General features: G+C 44.6%; 1 protein-coding gene across 1 annotated transcript in view; it reads left to right on the top strand.

Annotated features, from left to right (window-relative positions):
- Positions 1-7,624: 7,624 nt before the first annotated feature.
- Positions 7,625-26,091, top strand: part of LOC126237506 (monocarboxylate transporter 14-like) — a 314,416-nt gene continuing 295,949 nt past the window's right edge. The window contains exon 1 of the mRNA XM_049947665.1: positions 7,625-7,906. The gene's annotated coding sequence lies outside the window, so the exon portion shown is untranslated. The remainder of the gene's footprint in view (positions 7,907-26,091) is intronic.

Here is a 26,091-nt window from a genome sequence, read left to right as displayed (position 1 = left end):
CGTTGCCAGCGATGTCGAAGTTGTAGGATACGCTTAGCAGTGACAGTTGTGTTGTCAGTTCGAGCGGCGCGGTCTATTGCCTGACGAATTTGTAGCAGTTCTGAAGCGAATGCTGTGAAGTGTTTCCTTCAGTTTCGGAATCGAGTTGAACTCACTAGGCCTTAATTCAGGGGAGTGCAGTTGGTGGTATAGCACTTAGCAGCGCCATTAGTCAAACAAATCAGTAACAGCTTGCACTGGACGTGCTTGAGCATTATTGTCCTGCAAAATGATGCTCATGTCCTGCAGAAAGTGTCATCACTTCTGTCTCTATGCTGTTCATTTGTGGAACACAACCTACGACCAGCTTAGAGACAGAAGTGATAACCTCAAAGTTTTTGTTTCTTCTCCATGGATTTTAATTCCTACGCCAAATTTTTCTTTTGTTTTCTTTACTGCTTGTTCAATATACAGATTGAATAACATCTGAGATAGAATACAACCCTGTCTTACTCCCTTCCAAACCACTGCTTCCCTTTCCTGCCCCTTGAATCTTATAACTGCCATCTGGTTTCTGTACAAATTGTATATTTGACCCCTGCCACCTTCATAATTTGAAAGAGAGTATTCCAGTCAACATTGTCAAAAGCTTTCTCTAAGTCTACAAATTCTAGAAACGTAGGTTTACCTTGCCTTAACCTATCTATTTCTACGGAATACCTGCCAACACTTGCTTTCTTTGGGATTGGAATTATTATATTCCTCTTGGTCAGGGGTTATTTCACCTGTCTCATACATCTTGCTCACCAGATGGTATTTTGTCAGGCTATCAGTAGTTCTAATTGAAAGTTGTCTACTCCAGGGGCCTTGTTTCGACTTCGGTCTTTAAGTGCTCTGTCAAACTCTTCACGCAGTATCTTATCTCCCATTTCATCTTCATCTACATCCTCTTCCATTTCCATAATATTGTCCTCAAGTACATCGCCCTTGTATAAACCCTCTATATACTCCTTCCACCTTTCTGCCTTCCCTTCTTTGCTTAGAACTGGGTTGCCATCTGAGCTCTTGATATTCATACAAGTGGTTCTCTTCTCTCCAAAGGTCTCTTTAATTTTCCTGTAGGCAGTATCTATCTTACCCCTAGTGAGATAAGCCTCTACATCCTTACATTTGTCCTCTAGCCATCCCTGCTTAGCCATTTTGCACTTCCTGTCGATCTCATTCTTGAGACGTTTGTATTCCTTTTTGCCTGCTTCATTTTCTGCATTTTAATATTTTCTTCTTTCATCAATTAAATTCAATATCTCTTCTGTTACCCAAGGATTTGTAGTAGCCCTCGTCATCTTACTTACTTGATCCTCTGCTGCCTTCACTATTTCATCTCTCAAAACTACCCATTCTTCTTCTACTGTATTTCTTTCCCCCTTTCTCGTCAATCGTTCCCTAATGGTCTCTCTGAAAATCTCTACAGCCTCTGGTATTTTCAGTTTATCTACATCCCATTTTCTTAAATTCCCACCTTTTTACAGTTTCTGCAGTTTTAATCTACAGTCCACATCTGCCCCTGGAAATGTCTTACAATTTAAAACCTGGTTCCTAAATATCTGTCTTACCATTATATAATCTATCTGAAACCTGTCAGTATCTCCAGGCTTCTTCCATGTGTACAACCCTCTTTTATGATTCTTGAACCAAGTGTTACCTATGATTAAGTTATGCTCTGTGCAAAATTCTACCAGGCGGCTTCCTCTTTCATTTCTTACCCCCAATCCATATTCACCTACTACTTTTCCTTCTCTCCCTTTCTCTACTATCGAATTCCAGTCACCCATGACTTTTAGATTTTCGTCTCCCTTCACTATCTGAATAATTTATTTTAACTCATCATACATTTCTTCAATCTCTTCCTCATCTGCGGAGCTAGTTGGCATATGAACTTGTACCACTGTGGTAGGCATGGGCTACGTGTCTATCTAAGCTACAATAAAGCGTTCACTATGCTGTTCGTAGTAGCTAACCCGCGCTTCTATTTATTTATTCACTATTAAACCTACTCCTGCATTACCCCTATTTGAGCTTGTATTTATAACCCTGCCACCGAACTTCACTAATTTCCACTATATCTAGCTTTAACCTACCCATTTCCCTTTTTAAATTTTCTAACCTACCTGCCCGATTAAGGGATCTGACATTCCACGCTCCGATCCGTAGAACGCCAGTTTTATTTCTCTTGATAACGACGACCTCATGAGTAGTCCCCGCCCGGAGATCCGAATGGGGGACTATTTTACCTCCGGAATATTTTACCCAAGACGACGCCATCATCATTTAACCACACAGTAACGCTGCATGCCCTCGGGAAAAATTACGACTGTAGTTTCCCCTTGTTTTCAGGCGTTCGCAGTTCCAGCACAGCAAGGCCTTTTTGGTTTATGTTACACGGCCGGCCGCGGTGGCCGAGCGGTTCTAGGCGCTTTCCGGAACCGCGCGACTGCTACGGTCGCAGGTTCGAATCCTGCCTCGGGCATGGATGTGTGTGATGACCTTAGGTTAGTTAGGTTTAAGTAGTTCTAAGTTCTAGGGGACTGATGATCTCAGATGTTAAGTCCCATAGTGCTCAGAGCCATTGGAACCATTTGTTAATGTACAAGGCCAGTTGAGTGGCTTATCCAGACTCTTAGCCCGGCAACTAGTGGAAAGTCGGCTGCTCCTCTTCAGGAACCACACGTATGTCTGGCCTCTCAACAGATACCCCTCCATTGTAGTTGCACCTACGGTACGGCTATCTGTATCGGTGAGGCACGCAAGCCTACCCAGCAGTGGCAAGGTCCATGGTTCACTGAACAGATTCAGAAGGATGTAGGTTGCAGTAGTTACTCGGAGATGAAGTATCTTGCACAGGATAGAGTAGCATGGAGAGCTGCATCAAACCAGTCTCTTGACTGAAGACCACAGCAACAACGCTACGCTTGCCTTTCCTCTGATAGAGTGTTGCTGCGCCGCATGGGGTCCTTACCGGATAAGACTGACGGAGGACATCGAAAAAGTTCAAAGAAGAGCAGCTGCTTTTGTGTTACAATGAAATAGGGAAGTGAGTGCCACAGATATGATATGCGAGTTGGGGTGATAATCACTGAAACAAAGGCGCTTTTAATCGCGGCAGGATATTCTCGTGAAATTTTAATAACCATTTTTCTCCTCCGAATGGGAAAATGTGTTATTGACCTCAACTACAGAGGGCAAAATGACTACTTGTTATAAAATAAGAAAAATGAGAGCTCGCACGAAAAGAGTTAAGTGTTAATTTTTCCCCAAGTGCTATGCGAGAGCGGAACGGCCGAGAAATTGTCTGTAAGGGGTCTATAAACACTCTGTCAAACACTTGGATGTAAATTGAAGAATAGTGATGTAGACTTTGATGTACCATGTGATCAAAAAGTCAGTATAAATTTGAAAACTGAATAAATCACGGAATAATGTAGATATAGAGGTACAAATTGACTCACATGCTTGGAATTACATGGGGTTTTATTAGAACCAAAAAATACAAAAGTTCAAAAAATGTCCGACAGATGGCGCTTCATCTGATCAGAATAGCAATAATTAGCACAACAAAGTAAGACAAAGCAAAGATGATGTTCTTTACAGGAAATGCTCAATATGTCCACCATCATTCCTCAACAATAGCTGTAATCGAGGAATAATGTTGTGAACAGCACTGTAAAGCATGTCCGGAGTTATGGTGAAGCATTGGCGTCGGATGTTGTCTTTCAGCATTCCTAGAGATGTCGGTCGATCACGATACACTTGCGACTTCAGCTAACCCCAAAGCCAATAATCGCACGGACTGAGGTCTGGGGACCTGGGAGGCCAAGCATGACGGAAGTGGCGGCTGAGCACACGATCACCACCAAACGGCGCGCGCAAGAGATCTTTCACGCGTCTAGCAATATGGGGTGGAGCGCCATCCTGCATAAACATCGTACGTTCCAGCAGGTGTTTATCAGCCAGGCTGGGAATGATGGGATTCTGTAACATATCGGCGTACCTCTCATCCGTCACGGTGGCAATTAGAAAACCAGAATCACGCATTTCCTCGAAGAAAAAAGGCCCGATAATGGTAGATGTGGTAAATCGAACCCATACCGTGACTTTCTCGTCGTGCCATGGAGTTTTCACGACAGTTCTAGGATTTTCGGTAGCCCAAATTCTGCAGTTGTGGGCGTCGACAGACGCTCGGAGCGTGAAATGAGCTTCGTCGGTCCACAACACGTTACTCAACCAATCGTCATCTTCCGCCATCTTTTGAAACGCCCACACCGCAAATGCCCTCCGCTTCACTAAATCGCCAGGTAACAGTTCATGATGCCCATGTATTTTGTACGGATAGCATCGGAGGGTACGCCTAAGGGCCAACTAACCAGTAGTGTATGGAATGTCGGTGCGACCTGCGACTGCACGAGCGCTGACTTCCCCGTGCATAGACGAACCCGCTGCAGTCTCCATTTCTTCCTGAACTGTCTCAGCAGCATTACGCCTTGTGCTCCGTCGGCCACTACGGGGTCTATCGTCTAAACAACCCATGGCTTCGAACTTTGAAATCATTCTCGCCACAGCTGCATTTGTCAACGGACCTTTACCCGCTCGAATCTCCTTCCTATGGCGATAGGACCGAAACGCTGAACTAGCACATTCCACATTCTGATAATACAGCTTCACTAAAAGCGCCTTTTCAGGTAACGTCAACATGCTGCGACTGCTGGCGCATCCGATTCTCTCTCTCATTACAGCTCCTTTTATGCACGATTGTCATGCGCAGTCACTGACGTTTTGCTGTCCAGCGCCATCTGTCCGATATTTTGTGAACTTTGTTTCTTTTTTTTGTTCTAATAAAACCCCATGTCATTCTAAGCATGTGTGTCAATTTTTACCTCTCTATCTACATTATTCCGTGGTTTATTAAGTTTTCAAATTTATACTGACTTTCTGATCACCCGGTATATGCGGTATATGTAGATGAATTTGCAGGAAACACGCTGACGGGAAAAAAGTAGTACATCCTCTTAGTGGTTTCCAGTTGTTTTTGTTGCAACAGTGGATATGTGGTACGCGAAATGATTCCACTTGCAGGTGAATAGCGTAAGCGGTTGTGAGTTATAATAGTTCGTGGTGTAGCCTCCACGGGCGGCAATGCGGGCGCTGACTCTGGCGTACGGATGGTGAGTACTGTCGTGGGTTGCATTATGGCACGCCTTGTCGATCTGTTCACGTAGTTCTGTGGGAGTCGTTGGTTGACGAGTCGCACTGGTCGCTTCTCGTCCCATCATACCTCACACATGCTCGACTGGAGACAAGTCGGCAGATCGTCTAGCCATGGAAATTGCTGCGTGTCTTGCAGAGCACTCGGATTTATTATGGGCAGTGTGTGGGCGAGCATTATGCTCTACGAGCAGCACATCTCCTTCCTGTTGCAAGAACGACAAAGGAACTGGTCCAACAACATTATGCACTTACCGGGCACTGGTTAGCGTCCCCTCAAGAAATACCAAATGTGAACGAAAGTTTATCGCACCCCACAACATTAGGCCTGTCCGTACTTGGCAGAACTAGCCAGGTCCAAGTAGTAAGGGTAAATGACATCACTTGTGTGCAGGGAGAATCTGCTTTCATCGATGAAGACAGCTGCGAGCCATTCCACTTTCCAAGTAATCTTCTGATGGCACCAGTCGATTTTTTTCTCCGTATAGGATGGGTCCCCACCACGCCCACACCAACGTGGTGACCAAACCAAAAGTTCCACTGTCACCTCCGTACAACATGTTAGTTTTCAAATCGTGAGTCACAGGATGCGGGCTGCGATATCATCCATGCGTCTGGGTAGGATTACTCATTGACATGGTCCATCAGGAGACAGAAAGTGGACGAAAGCGATCGAAGGGTAGCGGTTTGTAAGGGCAGAGGGAAAAAAGTGCCAAGGTAAGCGCCTAGAGAAAAAAACCTCTGCGACAGTAGGACGGGTAATAAGGGCAGTAGCGGCTTGCCAGCTGCGACAGTGCATGCATGGTGTGGTTATGTTAGTGCGAGGTATTGTGCATCGTTACCTTTGTCGTTGCGGAAGCTCGTTGTAGGGCTTGCTGCAGCTGCTGCGTAACCTGTAACAGTTCAAGGTCGTCATACATTAGAGGGCCATCGGTCACAGATCAGCACGTAGTGTAAAGTGAGTGTGTGTGTGTGTGTGTGTGTGTGTGTGTGTGTGTGTGTGTGTGTGTGTGCGTGTGTGTGTGTGTGGCTGGTTTGCGTGCTGTGTACAGCACGGATTCCCTGCGATTGCCTGTTTTTCGGCGGGTCGAGCATCTGGGGTTGCCAGTAGTAGCTGTGTTGCAGGGGCTCGCCAGTACTATCGTGTTAGCGAGCTATGGACCATAGATGTTTAGTTTCTCGCTGTCTTTGGTCTATTATGTTTCCATCTATGGTTGTGGTCGTAGTTATCCAGAGGATGGATAAACGGGTTACGCTAGTGTCTCGTATTACTGTGCAGTCGTGTGGAGAGTTTTTGGAATACCTGCAAGATGGTATCTAGCCGATATTCCCGATGAAGATCCGCGGTGCGTGTGTGGCGCGGAGCGTTGCTTATGATTCTGAGTACTTTGTTCTTTACGAGCTGCAGACGGCGCAGGCGTGTGTGCGCAGCGTATCCCCAGACAGGGGCTGCGTACGTCATGCCGTGCACGTCGGTGCTGTGGTCTGAATGGACGCAGACACACGGCTAATAACGGCTTCGTAACAGTTGGTGTTGACAAGTCTGGGCTCACGAGCCCTCTTACCTGAGCAGTGGTAGCTGTACGATCTGCCACTGCTGCCCTCACAGTACCACGATCCTGGCGGGCGTCTGTGCTGGGTGGACGTCCAGAACCTCGTCTACGAGTGTCAAAACTGTTCACGTGATCACTGATGCCAGCATCGCTGCGCACTTGACTCCATTTTCTATGGCAGTTCTCCGAAAAGACCATGCCGCCACTCGAAAGACCGCAATTTCACTCTTTTCAAGTTCGCTCAGTTGGCTGCAGGAAGCACGAGTCAGTCTCCGTGGCACGGTTACCTGTTTGCTTCAGACGCTGCCCCACACTGAGCCTTCTGGCTGTGAGAATTCCCTATTAAAAGGTACACACCGGTGGCGCTCTGGCAGCTACGCCACTACGCTATCTGTTGGCGGACGAGGTGGAAACCATTATCAGTACACCTACAGTACTATCCGCCAGGTGAGATGTGCCGCCATCACATCAAAACCGACGTCGTCTGCAGGAGTACTATTTTTTTCTGGCAGTGTAGTAACGTTTCATACGTTTAACTATCTAAATAAATTTTCGTTTGACTTTTGTTTTGTAAGTTATAGAGAAAACACTTCATCTGAAACCCCAAGTATGTGAAAGTACGGTATAAAGCATTTCAGTAAAACACTCTTTGGAGTTTGCGTCACGACGCCATCCCCCCTCTTCCGCTTGGACCTGCGAATGACGAGGTGGATTAAGCGCCTCTGCCCAGTCGTCGGCGCCGTGCCGCCGTCTCCGCGTCGGGCAGGACGCCGGTATCGGCCTCCGGAGGTCGTTAGTGTGTTGGCGGGCGGCGCCGCGCCGGTTATCGCCCGCAAACAGCCGCAGGCAGCTGTGGTGGGCGGCTCCGCGGGCAGTTTGGAGGACGCAGCTGTCAGCAGCTGCCTGGCAGGTGCGCCGCAGTGGTGCCTCTGCCGCTGCTGCCTGCACGCGCGGAACGGAACAGCACAGCACAGCGCGCGCGGTCCAGCTGCGACGCAAGCCCGGTGTCCGGAAGCGCCGAGGCCGACGCACACATCCCGGAAACTCACCTCTACGTACCTGCGAACACGCGCACCGTCAGAAGTTGCTTTTTCCAGAGCAGTTCGACCGGATCGGTGAGTAAGTTGCTCTGCAGAAATTACCAGCGCTCGTGCTCCGTGGTGTAAACGTAGACCGATTGAAAGCAGTTGGCATTTGACAGCTTGGGGACTCGATTGCTGCTGTCAGGAATGCACCAATAGGAGCCTGGCATTGTCGGCTCCACTTTGTTACCACTCCAGCTGCGCAGAGCATTATCCTGCCAGCTCTTAGTGAGCCATTGAAAGATTCCTGTCATGTTTAATGCCGCGTACTTTACGATCTGCGATACAATTAGTTGAAACAGGGGCACAACGGGAGGCATATAGATAACAACACCATAAGTGGAAACAGAATTTTTTGTAGAAGATAAAGATTTTAAATTTCATACGTCTTACTACTTATATACTGACAAACATGCGATACAACGCAGTTTTTCGAAAGTTGTAAATATGAAACGAAATGCTACTCGCAATTTTGAATAGATCAGTTGTCAAGCGACGTATTTTGGTAATAAGCAAAAAAACAATGTTTCCGTATGAAACTTCCTGGCAGATTAAAACTGTGTGCCTGACTGAGACTCGACCTCGAGACCTTTGCCTTTCGCGGGTAAGTGCTTTACCAACTGAGCTACCGAAGCACGAGTCACGCCCCGTCCCCACAGCTCTACTTCTGCCAGTACCTCGTCTCCTACCTTCCAAAGTTCTGCAAGGTTCGCAGGAGAGCTTCTGTAAAGTTTGGAAGGTAGGAGACGAGGTACTGGCAGAAGTAAAGCTGTGAGGACGGGGCGTGAGTCGTTCTTGGGTAGCTCAGTTGGTAGAGCACTTGCCCGCGAAAGGCAAAGGTTCCGAGTCTCGCTCCGGCACACAGTTTTAATCTGCCAGGAAGTTTCATACCAGCGTACACTCCGCTGCAGAGTCAAAATCTCATTCTGGAATGTTTCCGTATATTTCGAGATAAAACGCGATAAGTTTGGCGCTGTTTCCAGTACAAGAAAAAAATCATTTATCTCAGAAATGCTGACGTCCTTAATTAAAGCTATGAACGGGTTTCTAATAGGCTTAGAGACACTTTAGAAATCTACAGCTCGGCGGAGTGGCCGCGTGGTTTGAGGCGCTATGTCACGGATTGCGCGGCCCCTCCCGCCGGAGGTTCGAGTCCTCCCTCGGGCACGGGTGTGTGTCTGTTGTTCTTACCGTAAGTTAGCTTAGTTTAAGTAGCGTGTAAGTCTAGAGACCGATGACCTCAGCAGTTTGGTCCCTTAGGAATTCACACACATCTGAACGTTAAAAATCTACACCAGGCGCGAATTTAGTCTATTTTACGTGATTTACGCAGGAGAGGGGAGCTAGGGCGGCTACTTACAGACGTCGCAGCTTTGGAGCTCAAACGTCAGATGTAAACTAATTAAGATCAGAGTGTAGGTACTACTAGCAGGCACGCGGGCTCTGGGTTCTGTCTCCGTGGGAGCACGCTTTGTAACAGACGAAAAAAATGAGGAGAGGCAGAAAGGAAAGGGGAGAGGAAGAGCGAGGTGTGGGTCGAAGGAGAAACAGAATCATAAGAATGGATAGGATTGGAATAGGGAGGAGATGTACACAATCTGATCAAAGTAATGTGAATTTGACGACGTCACGGGAAGCGGAGCTGCCAGTATAAAAGGAGACGGAGAGTGTTGTCAGCGGAGAAGCTGTAATAGCAGATTGGTTCGGTCAGGCAAACTGCAGTGTCTTCGAACGTACACTATTCGTTGGATGTCACCTGAGTAACAAAACCACCGGCGGTATTTGAACCCTTTTAAAGCCTGCTCAAGTCCACTGTGAAGTGAAGTGGAGCGGAGACGCATAGACACCACTACCATAACTGAACATCAGAATTTTACCTGATTTTTGTAGATGGTAGCGAATTTAAACTTCATACTCCTTAGTGCTTAAATACTGACAAACCCGCGAACAATGTCGTTTTCCGAAGCTTGTAAATATCAAACGCAAAGCGATTCGCAGCATTCCAGCCAGCAAGTGTGTATGTGTGTAGGGAGTTAAAAAGGAGTAGGATACAATGTCCGAGCAGCTCCTCAAGAGGCACACATTTCTGCAGTCGGTGCTGAGTGGCGCCACTTGAGTGGACAGTCTTACCTGCCATCATGTGTAGCGCAAACAGTGAATTACAGAGGAGGTTGTGCACTGCGTACAGTTGATATGACTGTATCAGTGTGGTAAGGCCCCCCGTCATAAAGCAACATTTGTGAGTCAGTGTTTTGAAGACAATAACATTCCATAAACGGCCTACCTCGCCCAGGGTCCCGACTTGCACGCAATGAAACCCCTTTGAAATCAGTGAGAACGTCGGCTTCGCTCCAGACCCCAGCGTCTAATTCCGCAGTCTTCCCTGGTTTCGGTTCTTAAGGAAAAATAGACTGCTATTCCCGTAAAGACATTCGGACAAAAAATGGCTCTGAGCACTATGGGACTTAACATCTGAGGTCATCAGTCCCCTAGAACTTAGAACTACTTAAAACTAACTAATCTAAGGACATCACACACATCCATGCCCGAGGCAGGATTCGAACCTGCGACCGTAGCAGTCCCACGGTTCCGGACTGCAGCGCCTAGAACCGCAAGACAACCGCGGCCGGCGACATTCGGATACTTCATTAACAATGCCCCTTGCAGAGGTCAAGCTATCAAAAGGTTAAGGGTGTACACCCGCCTTACTAATGTACACTAATCGTCACATGTAGAAGCAACTTCGGGTGTGCCCCAGGGATCTTCCTGTTCGTATTGTATATTAACGAACTTGCTGACAACATTAACACTAAAATGAGGCTTTTTGTTGGTGAACCAGTTATCTATAATGAACTACTATCTAAAAGAAGCTGCATAAATATTCAGTCAGATTGTGATAAGATTTCAGCGTGGTGTAGAGATTAACAACTTGCTCTAAATGTTCACAAATGTAAAATTTGCACTTCATAAAACGAAAAAACGTAGTATCCTTTGACAATAATAACAATGGGTCACTGTTGGGACTCATACAAATGCCTGAGTGCAGCACTTTGCATGAATATGAAATGATATGATCACAGGGTCTCAGTCGTAAGTAAAGCAGGTGGTAGACTTCGTTGTATTGGTAGAATACTGGGGTAGAGCAAGTAGTCTACAGAGGAGACTGCTTACAAATCACTCATGCGACCGATTCTAGAATACTGCTCAAGTGTGTGGGACCCGTACCAGCATTTAACGTATACAGAGAAGGGCAGCACAAATGGGCACAGGTTTGTTTAATCTGTGGGAGGGTGACGCAGAGATAACGAAGGAATTGAACTGAAGCCTCTTGAAGATAGACGTAAACTATTCCGAGAAAGTCTATTAACAAAGTTTCAAGAACCGGTTTTAAATGATTACGCTAGGAATAGACTACAACCCCCTACGGAGGATCGTGAGGATAAGATAGAATAATTACGTCAAGGGAACAGGAAGAAACCCTAATAACTCGTTCAATGGGATGTTCCCTCTGCCAGGCACCTCACGATGGTCTGCAGAGCACAGATGTAGATGTAGATGTAGTTGTAGAATAGGTGTCCGGGTACTTTTAATCAGATAATGTATGGAAGGAACTCATGAGGATGTTCGGGTTGCATGTGTTATAAAAGTCAATTCCGTTGTTGTTGCAAGTGATGGGATTTTTGACTCTGTTCCAGTTACTAAATGGCATCGTAAAAGAAATTATTGAAATGTGTACCTTTTACTTCATAAAAAAGTCTTGTTGATTTCAAGGGAGTTAACAGGGAAACCAGTGACAATGACTGAACACAAAATGGGGACACGTCGGCACTGTTCATGATTACAACTACGGACTTCTCAGTCTCGGAACATGAAGTGCTGAGTGCTGTTGACAAGGGATTTCAATCGATTCCGTATTTTTGGATTTCCGGAAGGCTTTTGACACTGTACCACATAAGCGCCTCGTAGCGAAATTGCGTGCTTATAGAATATCGTCTCAGTTATGGGACTGGATTTGTGATTTCCTGTCAGAGAGGTCACAGTTCGTAGTAACTGACGGAAAATCATCAAAATCATCGAGTAAAACAGAAGTGATTTCTGGCGTTCCCCAAGGTAGTGTTATAGGCCCTTTGCTGTTCCTTATCTATATCAACGATTTGGGAGACAATCTGAGCAGCCGTCTTAGGTTGTTTGCAGATGACGCTGTCGTTTATCGACTAATAAAGTCATCAGAAGATCAAAACAAATTGCAAAACGATTTAGAAAAGATATCTGAATGGTGCGAAAATAGGCAGTTGACCCTAAATTACGAAAAGTGTGAGGTCATCCACATGAGTGCTAAAAGGAATTCGTTAAACTTCAGTTACACGATAAATCAGTCTAATCTAAAAGCCGTAAATTCAACTAAATACCTAGGTATTACGATTACGAACAACTTAAATTGGAAGGAACACATAGAAAACGTTGTGGGAAGGCTAACCAAAGACTGCGTTTTATTGGCAGGACACTTAGAAAATGTAACAGACCTACTAAGGAGACTGCCTACACCACGCTTGTCCGCCCTCTTTTAGAATACTGCTGTGCAGTTTGGGGTCCTTACCAGATACGACTGACGGAATACATCGGAAAAGTTAAAAGAAGGGCAGTAAGTTTTGTATTATCGTGAAATATGGGAGAGAGTGTCACTGACATGATACGGAATTTGGGCTGGACATTATCAAAAGAAAGGCGTTTTTCATTGCGACGGAATCTACTCACGAAATTCCAATCACCAACTTTCTCCTCCGAATGCGAAAATATTTTGTTGACATCGATCAACATAGGGAGAAACGATCACCACGATAAAATAAAGGAAGTCAGAGCTCGTACGGAAATATATAGGTGTTCGTTCTTTCCGCGCGCTATACGAGATAGGAATTATAGAGAATTGTGAAGGTGGTTCGATGAACCCTCTGCCAGGCACTTAAATGTGATTTGCAGAGTATCCATGTAGATGTAGACGACCCCGTGCACCAAATTAACGACTGCTGGTGTGGTTCGTCGCCAGCCCGAACGCGTGCTGTAGACGGCTACCCGTACACATCCAAGTAAATAGGAAACTGGTTTCTCAAATACATATCGCTTACATAACGTACAACCTGATAAAAAGCGATTACACACAATGAAATTTACACCATACTCGTGATGTGGCAATGGGAATACCATCCATTGACAAAAAATGGTTCAAATGGCTCTGAGCACTATGGGACTCAACTGCTGTGGTCATCAGTCCCCTAGAACTTAGAACTACTTAAACCTAACTAACCTAAGGACATCACACACATCCATGCCCGAGGCAGGATTCGAACCTGCGACCGTAGCGGTCGCGCGGTTCCAGACTGACGCGCCTAGAACCGCTCGGCCACACTGGCCGGCCCATCCATTGACAGAAATTCAATAAAACTAAATCGTTGATACAAAGGAGAGCCTGCGCTATCACTGAAAATTCGCCACTATAGTCTTTGAGGACCACAACGCCCAGATAATTCTCTTCCAACCGTTTTTCGTAAGTTTCTATGATTTCGTTGTAACTCCTCGTATTACTCTTTATAGAAGATGTGTGGTATTCAAACCCTAAACCCCCTCTACCTACTTCCATTTTTTCCAACTATTTTGAATACTAAAAACAGTTTTAGGCCTTTTCAGAGCACTTCCCATATCTTTTTATTTTACCACTCTCATGTATGCTACAACGATTCTGTCTCCTTCTTTGTATTATTCTTTAACCTAGGTTATCTTATCTCAGAACCGAACATTGTACTGTCTCCGTTAAAACTCTCTACTTTTTTTCTGTTCAGAATAGTTTCCGCCCGTAAATACATCGAAAACAACAGTATATACCGGCTACTGAAAAACTTTAATTCTGAGGTGTAACATACCTCCTAAGAACAGTTAGAGACGAGAAGTACTGAAATTATTATAATTTCCTAATCGTACTTAGAACAGTAAGTCATATACACTATGTGATTAAAAGTATCAGGACACCCCCAAAACCATACGTTTTTCATATTAGGTGCATTGTGCTGCCACCTATTCCAGGTACTTCATATCAGCGACCTCAGTAGTCATTAGACATCGTGAGAGGGCAGAATGGGGCGCTCCGCGGAATTCACCGACTCTGAACGTGGTCGGGTGATTGGGTGCCACTTGTGTCACACGTCTGTACACGAGATTCCCACCCTTCTAAACATCCCTAGATCCACTTTTTCCGATGTGATAGTGAAGTGAAAACATGAAGGGATACGTACAGCATAGAAGCGTACAGGTCGACCTCGTCTGTTGACTGACAAGAGACCGCCGACAGTTGAAGAGGGTCGTGATGTGTAATAGGCAGACATCTATCCAGACCATCACACAGGAATTCCAAACTGCATCAGGGTCCACTGCAAGTACTATGACAATCAGACAGGAAGTGAGAAAACGAATTCCATGGTCGAGCGGCTGCTCACGAGCCCAGCATCACCCCGGTAATTGCCAAACGACGCCTCACTTGGTGTAAGGAGAGTAAACATTGGACGATTGAACAGTAGAAAAACGTTGTGTGGAGTGACGAATCGCGGTACACAATGTAGCGATCCGATGGCAGGGTGTGGGTATGGCGAATGCCCGGTGAATGTCATCTGCCAGCGTGTGTAGTGCTAACAGTAAAATTCGGAGGCCGTGGTGTTATGGTGTGGTCGTGTTTTTCATGGAGGGGGCATGCATCCTTTGTTGGTTTTGCGTGGCACTATCCTAGCACAGGCCTACATTGATGTCTCAAGCACCTTCTTGCTTCCCAATGTTGAAGAGCAATTCGGGAATGGCGATTGCATCTTTCAACGCCATCTTGCACCTGTTCATAATGCACAGCCTGTGGCGGAGTGGTTACACGACGATAACGTCCCTGTAATGGACTGGCCTGCACAGAGTCCTTACGTGAATCCTATAGAACACCTTTGGGATGTTTTGGAACGTAGTGCCAGGCCTCACCGACCGATATCGATACCTCTCCTCAGTGCAGCACTACGTGAAGAATGGGCTGCCATTCCCCAAGACACCTCCCAGCACCTGACTGAACGTATGCTTGCGGGAGTGGAAGCTGTCATCAAGGCTAAGAGTGGGTCAACACCATTTTGAATTTCAGCATTACCGATGGAGGGCGCCACGAAATTGTAAGTCATTTTCAGTCAGGTGTCCGGATAATTTTGATCACATAGTGTATGTCCAATATCTAATTATGAAAACAGGCTGTGCCACTACTACCAATTTCTGCTTTTTACGTTGCTAACAGTTATTCACATATCTCCGATTTTAATAGTAGGAGGGAGTGTTGCACCTCGAGGACAGTGTACCTAGGTATACATGATGTTTCCTGATTTGTGTTTTAATTTAGTGACCGGTTCCAGTACCACATGAAGGAACGCGCGCTAGAGACCGCCATAAGCAGTTCGGTATTTTCTACAGCTTTTGTTATGGTGAGACACAACTTTGTGGTTCGCGCGGCGTTTAAATATTACGAGCTTTGCATAATTAAGAATCGTGTAATATATTAAAAGCTATTTTGAGGATATTGTTAATTCTTCAGTCACAGAATTTTATGGTGGGTAAAATTTGGTATATTTCTAAAATCACTTAATAAAGTGTGGACTGTTAAACCAGATTTCTGGCTCTGAGCACTATGGGACTTAACATCTGCCCGCATCTCGTGGTCGTGCGGTAGCGTTCTCGCTTCCCACGCCCGGGTTCCCGGGTTCGATTCCCGGCGGGGTCAGGGATTTTCTCTGCCTCGTGATGGCTGGGTGTTGTGTGATGTCCTTAGGTTAGTTAGGTTTAAATAGTTCTAAGTTCTAGGGGACTGATGACCATAGCTGTTAAGTCCCATAGTGCTCAGAGCCATTTTTGAACTTAACATCTATGGTCGTCAGTCCATTAAACCAGATTTCGTCAGGGTTGCACTATCTTGGGCCTCGAAACGGAAGCTATTGTTACCATGAAACACGTGATGTTAGCAATTTAATTGAGTTTATTTAGTGAATTAACAATTTTTCGTGTCTAAAAAATGGATATTACCGTAGTGGCCAGTAGCTTCAATTTCAAAATTTTTTAACTTGTAACTGGTTTTTGATAGTACTTCTACTTAATTTGACTGCGGTTACTGTTTTTTGGAGTGTAATAGAATAATAATGTAAAACATAGACCGTTAAATACAATGTTAACAAGAGTTTCTCGAGTGCAACGCTTTTAAATTTGGATAGAATATTTGTTTCTAGGTACTGGATCATGTTGTACCTCGGAAGATTTTCACATTTGGAAGACCTTACTTTTCCAGAGTATTTTTTTGTAATTTGCGAAAAAGATTGCAGTACACACATAGTGAATGCCTTCATTTTGGAATGGAATAATAAAATATATCAAACTTATACAGCTACTCGCAAAATTTCCATTACCACACAGGCGAGTTTCCATCCGTGCTACAGGAAGTTAAACTACTATGTGGCATCGCTTTATTCCATTTTATTTGAGCTTGACCAAATCGCTGATATTACAGTAATTAACAGCATTATAACAACGTAGTTACCTACGTAGTGCACTTAGAAAATTACCACAATCAAAATAATGAATAAAACTACTGAAATGTGATTATAAAAAAGAGTCATAATGTATTTCGAAGTGTTTGAAGGCAGCCTACAACCACAATTACCCATTCCGAGAGTTTCTTACTCGCAATCAGCAATAGAGGGTGGAGTACCATAGTCATATTTTAAAAAGTTGTGAGTTGTGCCAATATCTCTTTCTCTGTGGCGGTCAAAAGAAAGTAAATGGCACAAGATTAGTAAAGAGACGTTTATCAAGCAGAATATGTCGCTGTACTAAAATTAGAATGGAACCAAGTAGGAGGTACAAGTGTTTTAAGGACTTCGCAGCACAGATCCCTACGTCATGTACTGCTGATCTCAGTGGTATAGTCAGTTGTCGGTTACGACTGCAATTTGCACTGGAGCACCGTAAGCGACCATAGAACCCCATGGTCATGCTTCTTATGACGTCATGTTGACGGTTGTGTCATGATGGGACGTCATCAACGAGAAAGTCCAATGAATAGATACAGAACGCGACGCACACAGTCAGATGGTGGCAGCGTTATGCCGTTTGGGACTATCAGATGCCTCTCCATGACATGCGGGGTTGTCACAGAAGGCACTGGGAAAACTGTGAACTGATTTTATTTTACTGATCAGAATCGTGCTGTAGTGACTTTAGAAGCGAGCTGTCGAATCACAGCTGATCTTTTACTCTTCACATTTGTCATGTATCAGGTCTATCAAATACGGTTGGCATTCTAGCGAGCTCAGTACCACAGCTGACGCATCGTTCCGCTATAATCTACAGGATTTGTGTAATCTGCCTCTGATCGCTTACGACGGGCTCGGAGTATCAATATCAGGAGTCTTGGAAAGCGTTTGACTCAGCACCACACCTCCGCTTATTACCGGAAGTATGATCTTAATGGGTATCAAGTGAAATTTGTGATTGGACTAAGGATTTCTTGGTAGGAAGGAATAGGGATGCCCTAGGGAAGTGTTTTGAGACTCTTTGTTTGCGTATTATATATTAATCACCTGGTAGACAACATTAACAAAAGTGTCATACTCTCGCCGACGATGCTCTTATCTGTAAGGCTCCAAAGTGATGCCAAGGTTACCACTTGGTTCAAATTTTTGTAAATGTAGAAGTGTGCGCTGCACAAAATGAAAAAAGAAACTAGTATCCTATGACTATAATAACAATGAATCACCAATGGAATTAATAAGTCAGTACAAATACCCGAATGTAATATTTCGTAGGCATATCAAAAATGGCTCTGAGCACTATGGGACTTAACATCTGTGGTCATCAGTCCGCTAGAACTTAGAACTACCTAAACCTAACTAACCTAAGGACATCACACACATCCATCCCCGAGGCAGGATTCGAACCTGCGACCGTAGCAGTCGCGCGGTTCCGGACTGAGCGCCTTAACCGCGAGACCACTGCGGCCGGCGTAGGCATATCAGATGGGACGATACCACAGCAAGTGTCAAAGTACGAATCTTTACCAGGTTACTGAGAAAGTTTAATCAATCAACATAGGAGATTGCTCAGGAAATAGTCGTGCGAACCATCGTAGTTTAAGGGAGTCGTAGCAGGGGGTATTGAACGTATACAACATGAGCAGCACGAATGGTCTTTTTTGTTTGACCCTTTGGAGACCGTCACGGATTTGCTGAAGAAATTGAAATGGAAGACGCTTGAAGACACACACACACTATCGCGCGAAATCCTACTTGTAAATATTCAAGAACCAGCTTTAAGCAAGGAATCCACAACACCTTACGTATTGCTGAGGTAGCCCTGCAACTCAACTAATTACAGAGCGCGCATAGATATGCAAGCAGTCATACTTCGCGCTGTCCATTGGCGCATGAAACGAGAAAAAGCCATAGTAAATGGTACAATGGGGCGTAGTCTTTGCGATGCACTTTGTGGTAGTATGCAGAATCTATATGTTGATGTAGAACCGCAGCTGTTACAGTTGACCAACACACAGTTGGGTTCGTAGTCATTACGTTGTGGATGATCTATGAATATCTCTACACAAAATCTGAGTGACTTCTCGTGTTGTATCGCCAATTCTGTTTTCTTTCTGCCACACAATTTTTTATTTTAAAATTATTATACCTTCCCTTCGTTGGTGCTATCATTTATTTTGTGTACCGTTTAACCAAAAAGGTGCAAGAAAGCAACATCGAAATTCCGGGATAGGGACGATACTGTCAAACCAAAATACATATAAAAGTTCAGTGTGGATCTCGAGGCTAAACTCGAGCTCGTAGTCTATTATTGATACATAGCTGCAGTTCTGAAATGGCTCAGTTGTTTGAGTGCATCCCATCTACCTGAAATCAATGACAAAGCCAAAGATTTAGATTGTCAGAGAAAATCTTTAAAGTTCGTTATCTTTCGACGTGACACGTGTTCCTCTCGCAGCCTGTTGCACGTTGTTTGTTGAATCATGACTTTGCGTAATCCCCGGGGTAACAGTAGCCGCTCAGATAAGCAGTGACTGATGTAAAGCGAGATAACATCAGTGACGGGAAACACGTGCTTGGGTTCATTTACTTTCCCTGCTGATAACGGAAGAGGACACGATTCGTTTGCACTTGTGCGGCGTGCTGGTGCAAATGTCTCTTTACAGCTTCCCTAGAACTCACTAACTAATGAAGGACTTTTTAAAAAGACGGAGAACTTTAAAATCAGAGGTTGCCATTATCGCTAATACAAGTATCAGGATATTTCCTCGTATATTAGAGGTCCATTATCCGCAGTCAGCCCATAATACAAGCGATTATTAGGCTTTTTTTGTAATAATTAATGAAGTAGTCAATGTAAACCTGTTTACACATTACTTATTGTTTCTTGGACAACATTTTCAGATGTTTTAAAGAAATTCAGTCATCATTAAGCCCCATCCGAGGAGTTAAAGTTGCTCTGTGCCCGTAATCCATTCCGTCAGCTTGAGAAACAGCGTATTTCAAGTTGACGGAATGGATTGCAGACACATTAATAAATATACACTCCTGGAAATTGAAATAAGAACACCGTGAATTCATTGTCCCAGGAAGGGGAAACTTTATTGACACATTCCTGGGGTCAGATACATCACATGATCACACTGACAGAACCACAGGCACATAGACACAGGCAACAGAGCATGCACAATGTCGGCACTAGTACAGTGTATATCCACCTTTCGCAGCAATGCAGGCTGCTATTCTCCCATGGAGACGATCGTAGAGATGCTGAATGTAGTCCTGTGGAACGGCTTGCCATGCCATTTCCACCTGGCGCCTCAGTTGGACCAGCGTTCGTGCCGGACGTGCAGACCGCGTGAGACGACGCTTCATCCAGTCCCAAACATGCTCAATGGGGGACAGATCCGGAGATCTTGCTGGCCAGGGTAGTTGACTTACACCTTCTAGAGCACGTTGGGTGGCACGGGATACATGCGGACGTGCATTGTCCTGTTGGAACAGCAAGTTCCCTTGCTGGTCTAGGAATGGTAGAACGATGGGTTCGATGACGGTTTGGATGTACCGTGCACTATTCAGTGTCCCTTCGACGATCACCAGTGGTGTACGGCCAATGTAGGAGATCGCTCACCACACCATGATGCCGGGTGTTGGCCCTGTGTGCCTCGGTCGTATGCAGTCCTGGTTGTGGCGCTCACCTGCACGGCGCCAAACACGCTAACGACCATCATTGGCACCAAGGCAGAAGCGACTCTCATCGCTGAAGACGACACGTCTCCATTCGTCCCTCCATTCACGCCTGTCGCGACACCACTGGAGGCGGGCTGCACGATGTTGGGGCGTGAGCGGAAGACGGCCTAACGGTGTGCGGGACCGTAGCCCAGCTTCATGGAGACGGTTGCGAATGGTCCTCGCCGATACCCCAGGAGCAACAGTGTCCCTAATTTGCAGGGAAGTGGCGGTGCGGTCCCCTACGGCACTGCGTAGGATCCTACGGTCTTGGCGTGCATCCGTGCGTCGCTGCGGTCCGGTCCCAGGTCGACGGGCACGTGCACCTTCCGCCGACCACTGGCGACAACATCGATGTACTGTGGAGACCTCACGCCCCACGTGATGAGCAATTCGGCGGTACGTCCACCCGGCCTCCCGCATGCCCACTATACGCCCTCGCTCAAAGTCCGTCAACTGCACATACGGTTCACGTCCACGCTGTCGCGGCATGCTACCAGTGTTAAAGACTGCGATGGAGCTCCGTATGCCACGGCAAACTGGCTGACACTGACGGCGGCGGTGCACAAATGCTGCGCAGCTAGCGCCATTCGACGGCCAACACCGCGGTTCCTGGTGTGTCCGCTGTGCCGTGCGTGTGATCATTGCTTGTACAGCCCTCTCGCAGTGTCCGGAGCAAGTATGGTGGGTCTGACACACCGGTGTCAATGTGTTCTTTTTTCCATTTCCAGGAGTGTGTTTTCTGGAATTTTGCTGTATTGCCCCACGGGCATGTCCGCAACGATAAAATCGCTGATTTTTTTATTTTAATTTATTCGTTAGTTATTGCAAAAAACATAACCAGAAAACACGACAAAACTAATTCTTTGTCTCGAACGTCCGCCATTTTACTATTTTATCAAATTTCAAAAAACTGTGTTATTACTCTGTGCGCAATATCCTTAAGAGTAAGAAAACTGTTTGTTTTTCTGATTTCAGATAAGACTTGCAACTGCAGAATTTGGTCATGGACACACCTCATTTTGGACAGAACGACTTTAACTCTTCTGATGGAGGGCTTCATGAACGTTAAATTTCTTGAAAAAATTCAGAAAATATTGTCCAAGAATCAATAAAAAATGTATAAAAAGGTTTATGTTGATTGCTTCATTAGTTTTTTTTCTGCAGAAACATCGTAAAAATGGAATATTTTATAGGCTGACTGAAAAGGACCCTTCAAATGCTACACAATTTTAGAATCTAGTTAAGCGAAAACGGACTAGACTCACTCTCTACGCTGCTAGTCTAACGTGTGTTGTGGTGTAAGATCTGATCTTCCCAAACAGCATCGCCCAAGTCTGCGCGGGCTTGGTCAAGTTGTTGGAATCTATTCGCTGCTGCATTTGCATTTGGCCCACAGTCCGAATATCACGGTGAATCTGTGTAAAATTTAGACGTTTTGCTTTCAAGGATCGTGTTGTCCCGCGTACTTCAACTTTGGAGTATGTTTCCAGTTGCCGCCCCATTTCAGTCGCACACGGCGGTGCACCGGCTAATGGTGCCGCACCAGAACTGTGTGTGCAGGAAACCCGAAACACGTACTCCCTTCTGACACTGTGTCACTCTTGTTGCCCAGTGCTCTTAACGTGGAGCGACATACCGCCAGAAGCCCTTACGGACATTCATTCCTCTTCTTGTCAATAGACGCGCCTAACTCCAAACGAATTTTCATGGGATTTGCTCTACAATTAATAAATCACAACTTGTGAACGCAGGCGGCATAGCGTGAACAGCCTGAATGAATAACATAGTTTGTTCGTTTATCATACACTACTGCCCATTGAAATTGCTACACCAAGAAGAAATGCAGATTATAAATGGGTATTCATTGGAAAAATATATTATACTAGAACTGACATGTGATTACATTTTCACGCAATTTCGGTGCATAGATCCTGAGAAATCAGTACGCACAACAACCACTTCTGGCCGTAATAACGGCACTTGATACGCCTGGGCATTGAGTCAAACAGAGCTTGGGTGGCGTGTACAGGTACAGCTACCCATGCAGCTTCAACACGATACCACAGTTCATCAAGAGTAATGACTGGCGTATTGTGACGAGCCAGTTGCTCGGCCACCATTGGCCAGACGTTTCCAATTGGTGAGAGATCTGGAAAATGTGCTGGCCAGGGCAGAAGCCGAACATTTTCTGTATCCATAAAGGCCCGTACAGGACCTGCAACATGCAGTCGTGCATTATCCTGCTAAAATTGTAAGTAGGCTGTTCAGGTTCTTATATTGGTAACACCACATAGCGCTCTGTATGAAAATCACTGGCTGTGCTGTGTGCAGTCTGTGGCTAGTTTGCATCGTTGTCTGTCATTGTAGTGTTGGGCAGCTGGATGTTAACAGCGCGTAGCGTTGCGCAGTTGGAGGTGAGCCGCCAGCAGTGGTGGATGTGGGAAGTGAGATGGTGGATTTTTGAGAATGGATAATCTGGAGGTGTGTCCATCAGAAACAGTACATTTGTAAGAATGGATGTCATGAACTGCTATATATATTATGACTATTAAGGTAAATATATTGTCTGTTCTCTAGTAAAATCTTTCATTTGCTAACTATGCCTATCAGTAGTTAGTGCCTTCCGTAGTTTGAATCTTTTATTTAGCTGGCAGTAGTGGCGCTCGCTGTATTGCAGTACTTCGAGTAACGAAGATTTTTGTGAGGTAAGTGATTTGTGAAAGGTATAGGTTAATGTTAGTCAGGGCCGTTCTTTTGTAGGGATTATTGAAAGTCAGATTGCGTTGCGCTAAAAAATATTGTGTGTCAGTTTAAGCAGTCTTGTAAAATTGTTCAAAGGGGACGTTTCATATGGCGACCCTGCCAGGAAACCTCATCGGAATCTTCTGATTTTTTCTTGTAGTTTGTGTAATTAGTGTAGATTTTGTTTATTGCTAGTGTGTAATTGTAGAGAGAATCTCCTTTGTAGTTGCAGTCTTTCATTGTTATACAGTAAAACAGGTGTGGCATGCATGTAAATTTGCACCAAGTATTTCGCAGCTGCGCTTGCAATTATCGAGATACTATTTTCAATGACCGATGACCAAGTTGTCTGGTCTTCCCCAAACCAACCAACCAACTATTTTCAATGTTATGTTAATGTGTTTTCTTATTTTGCTCTTCAAATTGTGTTTTCTGTGTTGTCGTGTGAAATATTGTGACAATAATGGCGTGTGAAAAACGTAATACTAGGCTCCAAAGTAAACTGAGAAATGACAGTCAAGACGAAAGCAGTGTGTTAGCGCTACCATGTAATGAATTAACTAATGTTCAAAGTAGTAATTTGGTAATTGTGCATAGGGAAATGGAGCGGGCTGCAAATAATGCTGTAGGCAGTGAAACAATTAGTGAACAGGGAAGCATTATCGATCGATCGGTCGGCAACAGCTCGCCTCAGGATTCCGAAATGAGAGGACACAATCTTGCAAATACTGTAGATTCAGGTTTTGCGTCCTCACCGTTTTCTCAAATAAATCTAGACACATTTTCTGCTTTTCAAAATGCGAATATTGCCGGTTCAAATGCACTGCCGAATAGCACTGAGGAACATGTTTCAGATAACAGTGCACTGTTATTACAGTTAATGCAACAAATGGGACAAAGGCTACAAAAGTTACACACAACGCTTGAACAAAATCAGAAACAAATGGGACAAAATCTTCAAAAGTTAGACACAATGGAACAAAATCTTCAAAAGTTAGACACAATGGAACAACACCAGAGACAAACACAGCAACAATTAGACACAATGGAACATAATCAGAGACAAACACAGCAAAAGCTTCAAAAGTTAGACACAATGGAACAAAATCTTCGGAAGTTAGACACCACACTTGAACAAACACGTGAAGATTTAACTACTGAGTTACATAACATTGAATCGAAATGTCAAAAAGTCTGTAATGACGTAAAAACACAAATTTGTGAGCATTTCCAACATATTTTTTCGCGTCATGAAAATGCATTACAGAATCACGAAGCAGCCATAAAAGAACTGCAAACTATTGTTCATGAGAATCACGACACTTGCAAGGTAAAATTGACTCAGTTGCATCTACCGATTCGGTTACACATCTTGCAAAAACTCAGGAAAACTTAAAGGACACTGTAGATACGATTTCAACACAAATGGACACTCTGAAACTTGGTTCAGAAAAACACACTGAGGAAATAATTTCACTATTGGATAAAGTTGCCGAACTTTCAGATAAGTTCACTAACTTATCTACAGAGGTATATGATGATCTGAATGACACAAGACCTGTAGGCTTCACGGACACTGAAGAGTATGAACAAATTAGAAAATTCAAACAGAATCAAAATCAAATCAATACACAGTAAAAAAGAGAAATCCGGGAAGTACAAGATCAGTTGGCACAAGTAATACAAGAATTACATATTTCAGAGGACACTCGCGCTCCAGTACGGGAAGAGGGACATAGAAACAACCACAAAATAATAACACAGGACACCTTGGAAATTATGAAAGAAATTGGCAAGGCGCATTGGATTTTGAGATGGAAACGCCGAAACGAAGTAACAATGAGCGATGTGCGACTCGCCGACACGATGATTTTGACTATAAGCTGTTCATTACTACACGTAAATTCAAAACATTTAAGAATTCTGACAACGACATTCATCCACAAGCATGGCTTCATCAATTCTCTCATTGTTTTCCTCCCAACTGGGCATTGGAGCACAGGTTAGAATTTATGTGTGGTTACTTGGAGAATGAACCAGCTGTAAGAATGCGATCGGTCATTCACGATTGTCACAGTGAAGGAGAATTTTATCATGCCTTCCCCGCAGCATATTGGTCTCAAGCTACACAAGACCGAGTAAAACATAGCATCATAATGATGAAACGTTTCGAACAATCTGAATTTTCCAGTCTTATGAAATGTTTTGAAGACATGTTGCATAAGAATCAGTATCTTTCCAACCCATACAGCCCCTCAGAACTCATCCGCATTTGCTTAATCAAATTGCCTGAACATTTACGACATATTATTTTAGCAGGACGTTGCAAAGACGGCATTGAAGCTTTTCAGGGACTGTTACAAGATCTGGAAATTGACGCTGACAATCGCGGAACGCGAAAACAGGAGCACAACAGTTACAGGTCACATCTGTCACAATTCCGTGATGACAGAAATAATACACGACAAGGCTATTCTTACAACATAAATCGTGACCAAAACAGACACCACCCATATGACAACCGTTGGCAGAGTAGTAATAATTACAGGGAAAGATCACCTCTCCGCGGTAATGACTATCACAATCAGAGAAACAGACAATATGGGAACCATAATAATTATTATCAAGGGAGAAAGAATAACTTTAGATGCAACGGTCCAGCGCGCAGTTACGATTCAGGGAGAAATTCTCCACCACGTGACCGACAAGAAAGAAACTATGGAATCTACCGACATGACGACAGACGATATGGTCGTAACGACAGACCTGAATTGCATCAGAACTGGTGGGATTTAAACAGGGCAGGGCCCTCTCGACAAGGTGAATTTGTAGAAGTTAGGTCTCCAAACCCCAATAACGACGCGCGCCAACAAAGACACAATAGGCAATGACTCATACCGCTGGCAGCCACAAAACGTACTTATGAAACTGACGACGCAGCTGCCGTAGCTAGTAATTATGTAAAAATGGAAGACATTAGGGACATCTTACTCCAGGAACACGACGTAAAACACAACAACATTGCATATCCTGTGATTCACATTACTGTAAATGACGTAAAATTTACGACAGTACTTGACTCTGGCAGTCCCATTTCAGTAATTGGTGAAACAGCTTTTAGCAAATGCAACAAATCGAACGATTGCCCCACGCTTCCGT

The sequence above is a fragment of the Schistocerca nitens genome, chromosome 2, assembly GCF_023898315.1.
Source record: "Schistocerca nitens isolate TAMUIC-IGC-003100 chromosome 2, iqSchNite1.1, whole genome shotgun sequence".
NCBI classification, from domain to species: Eukaryota; Metazoa; Arthropoda; class Insecta; order Orthoptera; family Acrididae; genus Schistocerca; species Schistocerca nitens.
Note: the sequence above shows the minus strand (reverse complement) of the source record. Positions and strands in the feature narration are given on the sequence as shown.